Raw genomic sequence first — 6,000 nt, forward strand, 5'->3', positions numbered from 1 at the left:
CTTCGAATCTACCTGCATGTTTGGACCAATACCCTAAATCTATTTGGCTACGTTTGACTTATTATGTTCGATGTTGTTTTGTATCTGCTTCATTGTATTAGAGTTTCCATGAGCTTTCTAAATACTACACAGCGATAGGATATAAATTGACGTTACGAGCTATACTGATGGAAATCCATAAACTAGATTGAATTATCGATTCTATTTCCTACATACGAAAGCTACTTCACGACATAAAATGCCAAATAATGAAAATGGTGTTTAGTTTATTCGAAAGACAGGTACGTAGTTATACATTACTGACCATAAATACTTCATTAAGTTCTGGATAAAATTCATTGGTAGATCAAATAAACCCCTAAAGAGCATCTAAAAAAGCGGCAGAGCACCTCGGTGCGACCCTACGGGGCCATTGGATTTGACCCATATTCAATAGGCTTGTTACATGTGGTACCTATATTATATGTTAACTGTGCAAAGTTTGAACCGAATAGGTTCAAGCGTTTGACAGTTATCGTGCTCACGGACAGACGGACACCATCGACTTTTCTATAAAGCTTGCATCGTTTGCTCTGCCGCTTAATAATCCCGAAACCCATGACATTATTTCCATGACGCTAATAAACCAAACGTCAAAATAAATTACGTAAGTTGCTTTACTTGCTATTAATTCTATTCGATCTTTTGTGCTACAAAATAATTCGTTATAAGTGACCAAACTAAATGAAGTGGTGGAAGTCCGGTTAATACGAAAAAATTTCGCGACATTTCACTGGTCGAAGTTTGACAAATGTCATTGAATAATCGCATTGAATAATCGCTGAAATTACCACACTTGCAATTATCACTTAGAATTGCACAAGAAGTTTGTATTTTACCGAGTAAATTTGGGTTGTTAAGGTAATGAAAATCTGTTGCCTAGCAATTAGACGAGAAAAACTGTCAACTAATAAAAATGCGACACCGCAGGTGTCAAGCAACAAGCTTGAGAAATCTGTTATGAAATTTTTGAGGATTTATCAATGTTCGAAGGTATAGCACCACATCTACAAAAAAGCTCTGATATGACAACGTCACGACTAAATTCACGCTTAAAAAATCAAACGCGTTTGATTTCATTCGTGTCGTGTCACACTACAACTTTAGACGATCATATTTCGCGACTTGAGTGTTTACACTAGTAGTGATCTACGGTCATGACTTGCACGACCGTTGACTACGCCCCCTGTCAACCCGCCTTTTGCAATAGTATATTTTAAGAACGGTAAGGACATTTTACCGATCGAAGACAATCATTTGGAGGAGGAGCTTTTAAAATTGGGGGCTATTAGTCGAGTGACCAGTTGTTCTGGGCAATTTATCTCAAATATTTTTTTAGTCCCGAAACCAGACGGTAGCTTACGTTTAATATTGAACTTAAAAGAGCTTAATGACTTTATTGCTTATAATTATTTTAAACTGGAAGATATCAAGACTGCCCGGACATTAGTTAGCAAAAATTGTTTTCTAGCTAAATTAGATTTGAAGAATGCCTATTTCCTCTTGTCAATTGATAGAGGTCATAGGAAATTTTTGAGATTTTCATTTAACGGAGACTTATTTGAGTTTAATTGTTTACCATTTGGTTTAAGTTGTGCTCCATATATTTTTACTAAGATTATGAAGCCAGTTGTTTCCCACCTTAGAACTGCTGGACTTTTATCAGTGGTTTATCTGGACGACTTCTTACTTTTAGGAGATTCCTATAGGAATTGTTTGCATAACGTTACTCAGACCGCTACCCTTTTGGAGTCTTTGGGATTTATTATAAATAAAGAAAAGAGTTGCATGGCTCCTCAACAGGTTTGTGAATTTTTGGGATTTACTATTAATACTGTAGAAATGTCTATTAAAATTCCGGATAAAAAAGTTGAGAAACTGTTTAAGATGGTAAATAATTCCTCTATTTTAAACTTTTGCAAGATACGTGATTTTGCTACATTGGTAGGAAAGTTGGTCTCCATAAACCCGGCCATGAAGTTTGGTTGGCTTCACACTAGGAATTTTGAAAGAGTAAAACTGTTAGCTTTAAATTCTCATGGAGAAAATTATGACGCAACCATGCAAATTCCCTCTAGTCTAAAGGATGATTTTGAGTGGTGGCGAAAAAATTTATCAAATTCAGGAAACGGTTTAGAGAAATTACAATTTGATTTGGAGATTTTTTCAGATGCTTCAAATACAGGTTGGGGAGTATGTTGCAAGGGGTTGAGAACACATGGCCATTGGTCAGCCTCAGAGCAATCTTACCACATAAAAATTTATATTAATTTATGTGAAACTTCAAAATTGACATTCATGCGTATCTGTAGCAACGAAGTGAAAACACCCCATGGGATCTGTTATCAGTGTAATGTTGCTGTAATTGGATATTTTTAGTCACATGACCTCAAATATATAAATTTCATTGGATTTCTAAGTAAGCAAAAAATTTTCACTATAATTCGTTCCCATTGGCTCACCAATTTGAAATCGCGGCATTTCACTGGTCGAAATGTGACAAATGTTAGATGAATTGAATACCTAGTCCATTGAGTTAGTATCTCAATGACCTAGTAATATAAATGGACTTGTTTGAATATATTGGTGAAAATAATCTCGTTCCTAATTCAGTTTTCTTTCCATTTTTTTGTGATTTAAAATATTGATGTACTTCATATAACTAATGCATACACAGATTCAATTCTTATATAGTTATCACGTTTCCAGTCTAATTAATTGTCCAGATTTTTTAATACACATAATTAATCTAACACCGGGTACAAAATTCTATTCAAAATACACACCTTTGGATGCATAATAAAATTTAACCCACACAAAAGAATTGTATTAGGGTATTACTGATGCACTTGAAATACTGCTTCACAATTAATGAGAAAAAAATTACCAATATCTTTGGTTTGGGTTCACTTATCATTAATAAAAAATACACAAATTTATCCACGGGATAAACTCCCGTGGGTCGACCTCTTCAGGAATGTTAAAATTTTACTTACGTAAATTTTTTATACAAAATACAAAAAAACAAAATAACTTACATTTATTGATGTGTTAACAATTTTCTCCAATTGACAGTTGATTTTCTCTTTTGGAAGGGTAGCAGCAATTTGAAAAATTGGAGGCCGATACGCTCCAGGGTTAGTTCCATTTATTTTTGCCACCCTTACGATTTAATTTACAAAGAATTTGCATAAAATTTAACGTAAAGCTTAATTGGTCTTAACGAATTCAATCAATTTTAAATGCCTGATATAAAGCATTTGTACATTGAGCTTGGTGCAGATTAAAGTTTCGTTTTTCGTTCAAGAATTTAATTTTTTATTCCGTAATTTCAATATTTCAAGTAGCCAAAGTCAAGGGTTCATTCATGCATGACCGAGTTTAATTGTGAATAAAAAATTAGTGTAGGTAAAGTGTTTCTATGTATGCATTGTGTCAAATTTGAGGATTTAGGTTAGTTATAATTAAATCATGAAGTGGCCATTTGTAACAAAAAGCCTACGTATTGTAAAAATTCATTGTACTAAAGGAAGGGGCATGTAGAACTATTTGGAAATTAAATATCTTTCAATATACATTGACAATTGATATGGCTATTTAGTGTTGATATTTTTGATAGCGAGGTGGAAGAGTTAGAAAATGTTGTAGTAAGTTTAAGTTTTAAGTTTTTAAACCATCAAAAAAGGTACAAATCTAGTAAACCATAAGCTAGCCAACACGTAAACAATATTTCGGTTATTTTGATACACTTTTAGTTCAGAATTTCAAAGCTTTATTAAACGAAGGGAAGTTTCAACCATTTATTGCAACAAATACTGTTGTAACAGATGTGGAAAGATACTGCGGCATTAAAAAGACAACGGTAATTCTGAGCAGCATATTGTTGTACGACCATACAGAATGACTAGAGACGAACACGGTAAGTAGAAGTAAAAAACACTATACCTAATTTTGAATATAACGGGCAATGGGTGTCACGTTGGGGTGTACCAAACCAAATAAAAAACAATTTTAATTATGTAAACGTTACAGACGAGTGGCAGCGAGAGCACAATGAAACGTATTAAATGTGCACATAATAATATGTACTTTGACAATTTAAAGCTTGGGCTAAAAATGGATGGAATTTTTGTTAATTGCTCCCTATTGGAGTTTCCGACATAGTTGTTGACCGAGTTTTATGATTACTGAGTACACGTTCTAAAGCAAATTTGTTGAGGAATTTGTGAATTGTAGGAAACGTGAAAGGCATTTAAATTCGGCGGTTATCTGAGAAGGCTTTTTGTTCTATCATTAAAATGCCCCACAAGTACTAAGTACAATACTGCTTTGTGATAGATGCAGCCCTTTAATTACCTTTCTGGTATTGAGACTTGTATGATAAATAATAAGACAGCAAGAGGAAACATAATATTAGTATGTTTGGTTCCCTTTGATGTGAAATAATACTACTAAGAGCTATTGAAGACCGGTATAAACTTGGTTAACATAGGTACATACGTATACGTACTTATATGTCGTAGGTACGTACCTACTTTACAGAAAATTCAAAATCCAGTTAGACACTTCCAATGGTCGCGAGTTTGTCATTAATTTAAAAAAAAAGTCCGACGCTCAGCCTTTAGAGTGGAGAAAAGACTTATGCCGTGCTGCAATTTGGACGCCATATTTGTGTATTTTCAAATTCAGAATAATAGTATATTGAAAGGCAAGTGTTACAATGCGATCTATTGTAATACGACTACCTTGTGAGTTGTGGCATGAGTAGCGTAGCGAAGCGGAGCCACCAGTGTCCACAAGACAGGAGTGCTCACTATGGTAGAGCGAAGGGATGTCGCGATTGTTACTTGGTATAATGGGTTAGTAGACGTATTATCTTTTAATATTAGAAGTGAAGGTTTAGTGTTTAAGGTTTTTCTAAATCGAAATTGGTGTTTGCTGCAATAGTCGAAAGTACTTAGCAACTTTAGTAGACTGGTTTTCATTGCCTTTTCGCATGGTTTTGGAAATTTACATTTATCATGAACATGTACAAATTTCCGTATTTATAAACGGGGATAACAATTCCTCTTTTCAAATAGACTGTTGCATCTAACAATGTTGTGTAAACAACGTCCTACAGGCAGACGTTATTTCGATTTATACATTAAAAATAATGACGGGGCACCCTGTATATCAGAATATTTCAATTTAGTAAGTCTGAGGGGATGATTTACGAATAAATACAGAATTGGTTTGTTTTATTTGAATTTGTGTTTCTGTAGTTGTTTTCCATTTTGGCATTGTTTGTAAATGTCTAATTTAAGGTAAGGTTTATTTAAGTGTTTGCGATAGGAACTTTTGATATCAGGCGAAAGTTTAAATAATTGCAACGAAAATGCTTATCTGGCGCTGATAACGGGGACGTGTTTCGAAGAATTGCGCGTTTTAAATTGGCGTAAATGGGGACGTTTGATGTGTTCATTAGCAGCCGGCATTATCTAATATAATTGTAACTGGCGCTTATTTTGTAAATATCGGAAGAAGGAAAGGAACAAACCATATACGACAGTTAGCTCCCTATCAGGTCCTTCGCCAAATCCAAAGACACCCCTCGACAAGACTCCGATGATGGTATTATTAAATCACAAGAACGGCTTGACTGCCCCGATCTTTCGTTAATAGTTATCGGACAGCTCCTTCATTCAGGTGGTTACTCGCTCATCCTTATCCTTTAACGGTGCTCTGAATGAATTACAACTTCCTTCCCCGAATGCAGCTACACACAAATCCAGATTATAACGACTAATTATTAGAACATACATATTAACATTATGATTTAAGCATGCGGTACGATAACATAGGCATGCAAATTCCGAAAGCTAACGAAGACAAAGCAAACCAAAATTCATACTACGAGCAAAAATTGTACTTGACAAAATCCCTACGCTTAAAATGAAAACTAACCGTTACAAATCACAC

The sequence above is a fragment of the Photinus pyralis genome, unplaced genomic scaffold (assembly GCF_008802855.1).
Source record: "Photinus pyralis isolate 1611_PpyrPB1 unplaced genomic scaffold, Ppyr1.3 Ppyr1.4_LG5, whole genome shotgun sequence".
Taxonomy (NCBI): domain Eukaryota; kingdom Metazoa; phylum Arthropoda; class Insecta; order Coleoptera; family Lampyridae; genus Photinus; species Photinus pyralis.